The sequence below is a fragment of the Salvia splendens genome, chromosome 16 (genome assembly GCF_004379255.2).
Source record: "Salvia splendens isolate huo1 chromosome 16, SspV2, whole genome shotgun sequence".
NCBI classification, from domain to species: domain Eukaryota; kingdom Viridiplantae; phylum Streptophyta; class Magnoliopsida; order Lamiales; family Lamiaceae; genus Salvia; species Salvia splendens.
The window spans coordinates 31,719,677-31,730,627 of NC_056047.1; the positions used below are offsets into that span (position 1 = coordinate 31,719,677).

The 10,951-nt window shown below is 44.2% G+C and overlaps 2 long non-coding RNA genes across 2 annotated transcripts; both read left to right on the forward strand.

The window, feature by feature from the left end:
- The first annotated feature begins 290 nt into the window (after positions 1–290).
- On the forward strand, positions 291–1,370 carry LOC121770893. Its single transcript, XR_006043874.1, has 2 exons — positions 291–745; positions 1,003–1,370. It is a non-coding gene; the product is annotated as an uncharacterized LOC121770893 (long non-coding RNA).
- Positions 1,371–9,305: 7,935 nt separating this feature from the next.
- Positions 9,306–10,404, forward strand: LOC121770785. Its single transcript, XR_006043853.1, has 2 exons — positions 9,306–9,772; positions 10,033–10,404. It is a non-coding gene; the product is annotated as an uncharacterized LOC121770785 (long non-coding RNA).
- The last annotated feature ends 547 nt before the right edge of the window (positions 10,405–10,951 follow it).

Sequence of the window (10,951 nt, forward strand, 5' to 3'; positions counted from 1 at the left end):
AATGATCGCAACTATTTCTCTTCGAAAATATTTTATTTCGGACTTGGGATAAAATTATTCATACTTCAAATTAATTCAGGTTTTAATTAAATAATTCCTCACGATCATTTATCGGCCCAAAGATTTATTTAAAACCCCCAAAGCTTAATTATTTCCCCACCTTATCTCCAATCTTATTTTTTTTTAAAACACAACAATTTAAATGGATCCCATCTAACAACTCCTCCAATTTAATTTAGTGAGGCGCAATTACTAATTAAAAGATGGTCCAACAAAGGTCCACATAACTCCCTTCCCTTCACTATCGGTCAATCCACTCTCTCTTTTCACCTCATTTCTTCCTCAATTTCTGAAGAACCCGTCGACTCCTCCTCAAGTCCTCACCCCACGCCGTTGGCTGTCACGTGATTCTGGCGATTCGAGTCACCCTCACTCCAAGAGTCCGATTCCACCCAACCACTGAAAATCCCCAATCGGAAACCTCCAATTTGACAACCTCAAATCCGTCGTCTTCCGTCGTGTTGCTGCTGATCCGGGCTGCTGGTCGCCGGCGTCTCCAATCTCCTCGGCGGAAATCGCCGCTGCAGTGAGGAGGGAGGACGTCGTTCGCTGTCGTCGCTGCGCACTACCGTCGCTGTACGGTCGCTACCGTCGCTGCTGCTCGCCGCTGCTGTGCAGCCTCCTCTTCCCCGGAAACACTCCGAACCACCCCGAATCAACCCGCAAATTACGTTCTCAATTCAAAGTTAAGTTCTTTCGTGGCTTCGATTACATACGGCGAATGTTCGATTGATTCTTAGTTGATTGTTAATTGGATTGAATGTATAAAAAAACATATGCATAGATACTATTTAATCATGCTTGGGATAGGAAAGGATTATACCTCCAAATTGATTGGACTTGGTGGTGAATGGACAAGAATGGTGAAAAAAAATTCCTCCTCTTGCTCCCTCTCTCGGCTCCCTTCTCTCACTCTCCCTTTTTTTTCTTTGTGTTGTGAAGTGTAATGTGAGGAAGAAGTGGAAGGTTAATGTAATACTTGTGTGACTCTTGGATGGAAGCATTGACGGTGGAAGAGGGAAGGTGAAAGAGTTGGAGGTGGAGAGTCCTTGGTGGAAACCGTCGACCATGGTTGAAGAAGAAGGAGAAGTTCTTTGGGCTTGCTCCCATTTGCTTGGAGAGATTTGGGCTCTTAAATTAATTAAATGGTGTTGGGCTCAATTTGTTGTAAGCCCAACTTGACAATATTATTACTTGGTTAGATTTTTAAATAGTTAGGGCCCAAGCCCTTTTTATAGATAGTTAATTGGACTCCAATTTAATTTGGAAAGCCCAAATATAAATATATATACATACTTTATTTTCTCGCACTTCCGTCGATAATTAAGATTCACGGGACTTTGTCTTGTTCTTCACAAACAACAATTAAAGAACACCTAATGTCACAACCTATATTTGGTGTCGTTCCAAATATAGTTTCCTCAACCGTTCCTCGATTTATGCACGTCATCTTCCATAAAATATTCATCTCCCGCATCGCATCCCTTATGCTAAATATAGCAATATCGTCATCATTATTTCAACGAGACCTTCAACATGTCTCCCAAAGTTTCATAATTAAATAAAAACGTCCCAAAGTCACATCGTCACATAAATACCATACTACTTCCCGAAGCACATTTAACGAGAGGCATAGCATAATAAAAAAAAATTATTATCTATCCCATGACATACTTTAGTTTAGTACTTAAAAGTACGGGGGTTACATTCTAACCACCTTAACAGAAATTTCGTCCCGAAATTTACTCATTTCTAACGAACAACTCCGGGTATTTCTCCTTCATTCTATCCTCGAGTTCCCATGTAGCCTCCTCGTGACCTTGATGTTTCCAAAGCACTTTCACGGACGCGATCGATTTATTTCTCAATTCTTGCACTTTCCTGTCCAAAATAGCTTCGGGCTTCTCCTCATATAACTCAAGTCGGGATTCAAAATCATCTCCCCCTGATGTAGCACGTGTTTGGGATCGAACACTTACTTTCTTAATTACGACACATGGAAAACATTATGCACGGTCCCAAAACTCGGTGGTAGTGCCAACCTATACGCTTCGGGTCCCACCTTCTCAAGAATTTCATAAGGCCCTACGTAACGCGGCTTCAACTTTCCCTTTACGCCAAACCTCGTTATCCCCTTTGACGGAGATACTTTCAAGAACACCTTATCTCCAGCGTTGAACTGCAAGTCGGTACGCCGGACATCAGCATATGACTTTTGTCTGTATTGAGCTTCTTTTATCCTTTGACGGATTTGTCGCACAATCTCAATCATTTCTTCGACTGAATCTGGCCCGAGTATTCTCCTTTCACCAACCTCATCCCAGTAGAGTGGTGATCTACACTTCCTCCCATACAATGCTTCATATGGGGCCATATTTATTGTCGCCTGGAAACTGTTGTTGTAGGAAAACTCGATCAACGGTAGTACAACTTCCCAATTTTCTCCTCTGTCAAGAACCACGGCTCTCAAAATGTCCTCGAGAGTTTGAATCGTTCTCTCAGACTGTCCATCGGTTTGTGGATGGAAAGCAGTACTAAAATTCAGTCGAGTACCAAGCTCTCTTTGCAGACTTATCCAAAATCTTGAAGTGAACCTTGTGTCTCGGTCTGACGTGATTGTTATTGGCACCCCATGTAGTTGAATAATTTCTTTCACATAAAGTCGGGCTAGTTTGTCGGATCCATCTGTTATGGGAATAGGTATAAAATGCGCACTCTTAGTGAGGCGGTCTATGATTACCCAGATGGCCGTATTCCCTTGCCGAGTCTTTGGCAAACCCGTCACGAAATCCATGGCGACGTGTTCCCATTTCCATTCCGGAATCTCTAGCGGTTGCAACTTCCCATAGGGTCGTTGATGCAGAGCTTTTACTTGCTGGCAAGCCAAGCATTTCTCCACAAACGAAGCTATATCCCTCTTCATCCCATCCCACCAGAATGATCCCTTCAGATCATGGTACATCTTTGTACTTCCAGGATGAGCGGTATATGGAGTCTCGTGTGCCTCAGTCAGAATTTCATTTCGAAGTCCTTCGTCATTCGGCACACATAGCCTTCCCTCGTAGGTGAGGGCATTGTTAGCCTCTTCTCGGAACTTCTCTTGCTCACCTTTCCTTACCTTTAGTCGAACCTTCTCCAAATCCTTATCATTTCTCTGACCTTCTCTTATCCTCGTCCGCAGGTCGGGTGCAATTACCAAGGTGGCGATCTTTCCTTTTACGGTATCGGGAGCTCTCACTACTTCCAATCGCATCTTGCTAAATTCGCGAATCAAATTTTCTTCTTGAGTGAGAAAGGTAGCCAGTTGTGGTTGGGCTTTCCGTCTCAGTGCATCTGCTACTACATTTGCTTTGCCCGGATGATAGTTAATGCCACAGTCATAATCCTTGACTAATTCGAGCCATCTGCGTTGCCTCATGTTCAAGTCTTTCTGCTCAAAGAAATATTTTAGACTCTTGTGGTCAGTAAAAATCTCACACCGAACTCCGTAGAGATGGTGCCTCCAAATCTTCAATGCATGCACAACGACTGCTAATTCCAGGTCATGAGTAGGTAGTTCAGCTCGTGTGGCCTCAACTGACGTGAAGCATAGGCAATCACCTTACCGTTCTGCATCAAAACGCATCCAAGTCCAACTTTAGACGCATCAGTGTAAACCACATAGTCTATTCCCGGTTCTGGCACGGCTAGAATAGGTGCGGTGGTCAACTTCTCTTTCAACAACTGAAAACTAGCCTCACACTCCGGTGTCCAATTGACCTTGGTCCCTTTCTTCAGTTATTGAGTCATCGGCCTTGCAATTTTGGAAAATCCTTCGATAAATCTTTGGTAGTATCCTGCCAGACCCAGGAAACTCCGAATCTCATTTGGGGTCTTTGGCGCCTTCCACTGTTGTACGGCCTCCACCTTTGCAAGGTCAACTCGAATCCCTTCGGCCGTCACAATATGCCCCAGAAAGTTTACTTCCTTTAGCCAAAAATCACACTTATTGAACTTGGCGTACAACTTCTCCGTTCTCAGCCTCTCTAGAGTGATCCTTAAGTGCTCCTCATGTTCTTTTTTCATTTTTCGAGTAAACCAGCACATCATCTATGAACACTAGGACGAACTTGTCCAAGTATGGATGGAATACTCGATTCATTAAGTCCATGAATACCGCAGGTGCATTTGTCAGTCCAAACAGCATTACTACAAACTCATAATGCCCATACCTTGTTCGGAATGCCGTCTTGGGTATATCTTCTCTTCGTACCCTCAACTGGTGATATCCTGACCTTAAGTCCATTTTCGAAAATACCCCTGCTCCCCTGAGTTGGTCAAACATGTCATCTATTCTCGGCAGAGGATACTTGTTCTTAAGAGTTAATTTGTTCAATTCCCGGTAGTCTATGCACATTCTCAATGTGCCGTCTTTCTTCTTCACAAATATCACATGTGCTCCCCACGGCGATACGCTGGGTCTGATAAAACCCAAGTCCAATAGTTCTTGTAGCTGAATTTTGAGTTCTTCCAACTCTTTCGGTGCCATCCTATAAGGTGCCTTCGATACTGGTGCGGCTCCTGGTTCCAGATCGATAGTAAACTCCAATTGTCGATCAGGCGGAAGTCCTGGCAAAGCGTCGGGAAATACGTCGGGGAACTCACGTACTACCGCCACATCTTCAACTTTTCTTTCTTTCTTGTCCTTTCCTTGCAGGTAAACGATATAGGCAGGATGCCCCTTTCTAATCATCGTAGTTGCTTAAAGTGCCGATATCACACCTGTCCGCTAATTCATTGAAATCCCGTGGAAGGTAGAGGGCTCCTTCCCCGGGGTTTTTAACGAGATTTGTCTCTCTTGGCATCGAATAGTGGCATAGTTTTCAGCTAGCCAGTCAATCCCCAGAATAATGTCAACGTTATCCATTGGCATAACATGTAGGTTTTGAGCCACTAAGCTAAGTTCTCCCACCATAAATTCTACGTTCGAGCAAGATTGTGAAATGTCTATAAGACCTCTTACTGTTGAGTTCACATTCATCTTATGTTCAAGTTGATCAACAGGAAGTCTTAAAGCATCTACGCAGGAGTGCGATATAAAAGAGTGCGATGCACCCGTATCAAACAGAACAGCAACAGGCATGTCAAGTAGTGTTCCCATACCTGCAAGATTATCCTGTTTTGGATCTCCCTGTGCGGCTTTAGCTTGTTTGCGTCCCAAAGCATAGGCCCTAGCTTGAGTGGGATATGGTTGGCGACGCTGCTGCGGCTGCTGAGGTGGTATAGGATTCCCTCGAGGCCCATTTGGTGTTCCCCCAACTCCAACGTTATTGTTGCTCGGGCACCCTTTGGCGAAGTGTCCAACTCTACCACACTTGTAGCACACATTTGTCCCGATTCTACACTCCCCCATATGATTCTTCTGGCACTTGGCGCAAGGAGGTGCTCTCTGACGGTACTCTCCACTTTGGTATGGAGTAGTTTGTTTTCCTTTTCCCCGGGCAGAGTTTGGGGTACCTTGGAACCTCTTGTTGTCAAAGGGTTCGCGGTTCCCGTCCCACTTTCTTTTGTCTCGGAAATTCTGCTGTGGCGTCGGTGGTGTTGGAGTAGTGGGTGTAACTGTCTTTTCCGGTGGCATTGCTTCCTCCATGTCCAGTGCACGAGACAACGACTCGACATACGAGAACCTTCAACGGCATGCCAAAGCCATCCTGATTTCGTGCCTCAGACCGGCACAAAACTTTTCCGTCATTTTCTCGTCAGTATTTACCTGCTCTGGTGCATATCGAGACATATCGCATAGGGCACGGTCATATTCTGTCACTGTCATCCGCCCTTGCTTCAGATTGTAGAACTCGGCCTCCTTAGCCTTGCGGTAACTCCTCGGAATATATTTGTCATACAGTTCCTCCTTGAAGTCTTCCCACGTCAGGGCGTCCAGTTGTTCCTGCGTCATCGTCCGCTGCTTGGTCTCCCACCAAAACTCTGCGGACCTGGTAAGCTGGTAGGTCACGCATGATAGGTGCTCCTGATCGGTGCACCTTAAGAACTTGAAGATGCGTTCTATGGCCCGAATCCAGGTCTCAGCCTTGGCCGGATCTCTCATTCCATCGAATATGGGAGGACGTTGCTTCATAAACTCCTTCTCAATGTTTCGTTCCGGCTGTGGCGGTGGTGGAGGTGGTGGTGGTGGTGGTTGTCCTTCAGGGCCCACACTACTTTGAGTCTCGTTGCTTGCCTCATTCTCGTGATGAACGGCTGCACGTCGGGGAGGCATTCAGTTCAACACACGTGTTAGTACAAAAGTCCGAATTTACCATCACCACACAACCTTTCCAAAATCGCTTTCACAAGTTTTCTCATACATAACAAGGTAAAACGAGCACAACGGTAAAACAACGGAAATTTTATTAACTTAAAACAAAACAAGTAGGTGTTTCCACAAGGTCTTTGCAACAAGGAAAACCAAAACCTCAAAGAAAACATTACACAGTTCGTCAAAACAAAACATTCGAAAGCTAACAAAACAGAAAGAGAACACTACTCCTCGGGAGCTCTCTCAACGTTCACCCCTCCCTCGCTTTCGACTTCAATCTCCCTTTCAAGGGGCTCTTCCTCGGGGTCATCCTCTTCCTCCATGGGATCCTCCTCGTCTTCAAGAGGTTCTTCCTCATCCTCAAGGGGATCTTCCTCATCTTCAAGAGGAACTTCCTCCTCTTCCTCATCGTTCTCCCTCACATAGGTAGCTACGTCGATATGCTTATCGACAACAAGGACTTCCGTCGCGGGAGGTGCGGAGGTGCGCATCCCAAGCCTCCTCCTCTTGGGGAAGTTTGGTTGCGGCGTCTCACTCTCGTACCGACCCCCGCTGTAGGGGCTGAGACTCGATGAGGATGCCTCCTTTCTAGGTGGGGCATAGGGCGGCGGTCCGTCACGAGCATCGACCAGAGCTTCCAAGAGAACCTTCACAAAACCATGCATGTCTCCTTGCACACTATAGTCGGGGAGCTTGTGCCAAATGTATGGCCGCGAAGCCTCAACAGCCCACCTATTCCAAGGCACCGGTAACCCATCAATAAACCTCTTAATGCCCTCGTAGTGCTTCACTCCACACCCATGAGCATCCCGCCATAGTGCCAAGTAGTCGGAAACATATGACATCAAAGGGGCCCTCTCGTCTCTCTCGAACCCCCGGTACAGTTCCACCGCCCGCAGTCCATTCTTGACGTACCTTCCCCTTAGCGGCGCGTGGATCATAATCGCCATCTACATGAAAGTGAGTGTCCTTAGTAACGAGTCGAAGAAAAGACATAAAGCAAGGTAGAGAAGGATAAAAACGCGTAGAGAACGTCATACGTGCTACCGTGTGTATACCTGTCGATTTCCATAAGGAAAAGGTCATAACAATTCTTTCTTTTTTTAAGTTATCATCTAAGGATAGATGTTTCGCATTTCAGGAACGTAGTAATTTGCAATCTCGTCAATCTTTCGCTCTAGCGTTAGTCGTGCTTCACAAGGTTATCCTTGTCCCGTCATCTCATCATCCCTTGGAATTCACGCCTTTCCACGCCCCATTCGTTCCATCAATTCACATATCGTCTTTAAGCGAAAGAAGTTTGCTCGTATGACTAGCCTACATCTAAGGCCCTTGAAGTCTACATCTCAATCATATCCCATTCATCATCACGTCCAACATGCCTCATTTTAAAACTTTTTACCTTCTTCCTTGTTGAGCGCGGCGAGACGGAATGTTGAGCCTTCAATGAATACTCTTTTAGTCTAGCGAAACGAGTCTAGACTAGATGGAATAAACGACTCTCGGTCCAGAGCGAAAGGAAAAATTGCTCTGATACCATTCTGTCACGACCGCACTTCCTAAGGATAGAAAGCACGGTGGATCGCGACTAATGGGGGAATTAAGAAGCGGAGAAGAAGGGGTAGCAATCAAAGAAGTACGACATATAGATCAAAAGACGAAATTTCATTATCAACTCAAATTCTAAATTACAGAGCAACATGGTGCGAAAAAAAATAGCTTGACGAATTAACGAAAAACATAGAAGTTCGTAAAACTTAGAGTAGCGAAAGCAATTGAGAGTTAGCTACTACTATGTATGAAGACACAATAGCAACCGGAACATTTATTGAATATGGTCTCGATCCAATGCTTAACATCCTCCGCCTCCCGTCCACGCTCAACCTGCACATGGGGAAAACATATGCAGGGGCTGAGTACTTGATGTACTCAGTGTACTCATGCCCGAAATACATTTATCGATAAATTATATCAAGCCATCAATGAGTGAAACTCGAGTTTTACTTTAAAAGGCCGAGAAACACTAAAAATCATTCCTTAAGTAAAATAGTGTCCGCGCGGACAATCGTCATCCTCCATCGTGTACCATATCTGAACCATCATGTGAAACGAGAATGTGGCCACAAACTCGATCACTGGACCGGCCGACCTAGAGGACGACTCACGATCCCCATCAGTGCACTAGCCTAAGTAGGGCTTAGACCCTAGTTAGACCCGAATTCGTTAACCATCAAAGTCTAGTAGAACATTATTCTAGTAGACAATCAGATAGGCAATTCAAAACATAAAATACGGCATGACATAACATTTAAACCACCCTTATCTCACCATATACATATCATTGCAAATAAAAGAGTTTAAGTAGTAAAGCCCACCTCAAAAGCTTAGAGTTTTCCTTAGTAGCTTCTCGTTCCGACCTTAGCGGCTGTGCGAACCACCTTTTCGGAAAATACATAAAGTACCCATCAAATCTCGGTAACAAATATATTTAGAATGCATGCACTCTAAGTAAAATCTTTTAATTCGTTTTCTCAATTTTTTGTGCGTTTTCGATTATTCAGCGGCCGCCCAAGGCGTCGCGTGCGACGCCGGTCGGCCGCTTACGCTCGTTCTTTCCTCCGTTGGCTCCTCGTATTTTCCATGACATCGAAATAAATTTCTAAAAAAAATTATTTAAGCGCGTACTTAAATGATCGCAACTATTTCTCTTCGAAAATATTTTATTTCGGACTTGGAATAAAATTATTCATACTTCAAATTAATTCGGGTTTTAATTATATAATTCCTCATGGTCATTTATCGGCCCAAAGATTTATTTAAAACCCCCAAAGCTTAATTATTTCCCCACCTTATCTCCAATCTTATTTTTTTTTAAAACCCAACAATTTAAATGGAGCCCATCTAACAACTCCTCCAATTTAATTTAGTGAGGCCCAATTACTAATTAAAAGATGGTCCAACAAAGGTCCACCTAACTCCCTTCCCTTCACTATCGGTCAATCCACTCTCTCTTTTCACCTCATTTCTTCCTCAATTTCTGAAGAACCCGTCGACTCCTCCTCAAGTCCTCACCCCACGCCGTCGGCTGTCACGTGATTCTGGCGATTCGGGTCACCCTCACTCCAAAAGTCCGATTCCACCCAACCACTGAAAATCCCCAATCGGAAACCTCCAATTTGACAACCTCAAATCCGTCGTCTTCCGTCGCGTTGCTGCTGATCCGGGCTGCTGGTCGCCGGCGTCTCCAATCTCCTCGGCGGAAATCGCCGCTGCAGCGAGGAGGGAGGATGTCGTTCGCTGCCGTCGCTGTGCGGTCGCTGCCGTCGCTGCTGCTCGCCGCTGCTGTGCAGCCTCCTCTTCCTAGGAAACACTCCGAACCACCCCGAATCAACCCGCAAATTACGTTCTCAATTCAAAGTTAAGTTCTTTCGTGGCTTCGATTACATACGGCGAATGTTCGATTGATTCTTAGTTGATTGTTAATTGGATTGAATGTATAAAAAAAACATATGCATAGATACTATTTAATCATGCTTTGGGATAGGAAAGGATTATACCTCCAAATTGATTGGACTTGGTGGTGAATGGACAAGAATGGTGAAAAAAAAAATCCTCCTCTTGCTCCCTCTCTCGGCTCCCTTCTCTCACTCTCCCTTTTTTTTCTTTGTGTTGTGAAGTGTAATGTGAGGAAGAAGTGGAAGGTTAATGTAATACTTGTGTGACTCTTGGATGGAAGCATTGATGGTGGAAGAGGGAAGGTGAAAGAGTTGGAGGTGGAGAGTCCTTGGTGGAAACCGTCGACCATTGTTGAAGAAGAAGGAGAAGGAAGTTCTTTGGGCTTGCTCCCATATTCTTGGAGAGATTTGGGCTCTTAAATTAATTAAATGGTGTTGGGTTCAATTTGTTGTAAGCCCAACTTGGCAATATTATTACTTGGTTAGATTTTTAAATAGTTAGTGCCCAAGCCCTTTTTATAGATACTCAATTGGACTCCAATTTAATTTGGAAAGCCCAAATATAAATATATATACATACTTTATTTTCTCGCACTTCCGTCGATAATTAAGATTCACGGGACTTTATCTTGTTCTTCACAAACAACAATTAAAGAACACCTAACGTCACAACCTATATTTGGTGTTGTTCTAAATATAGTTTCCTCAACAGTTCCTCGATTTATGCACGTCATCTTCCATAAAATATTCATCTCTCGCATCGCATCCCTTATGCTAAATATAGCAATATCGTCATCATTATTTCAACGAGACCTTCAACATGTCTCCCAAAGTTTCATAATTAAATAAAAACGTCCCAAAGTCACATCGTCACATAAATACCATACTACTTCCCGAAGCACATTTAACGAGAGGCATAGCATAATAAATAAAAATTTTATTAATTATCCCATGACATACTTTAGTTTAGTACTTAAAAGTACGGGTGTTACATTACTATTGTAAAAATTACATCTCAAATTGAAATCAAACCTGTGTTCTGGAGCTGCCCTGAACTGGATCGTGCAATTTCATCATAGCCAAAGCCCGTCTTCGACTGTGGAGATGGAAGCAAATTTTCCATCGAGTTTTGGAAAAATAA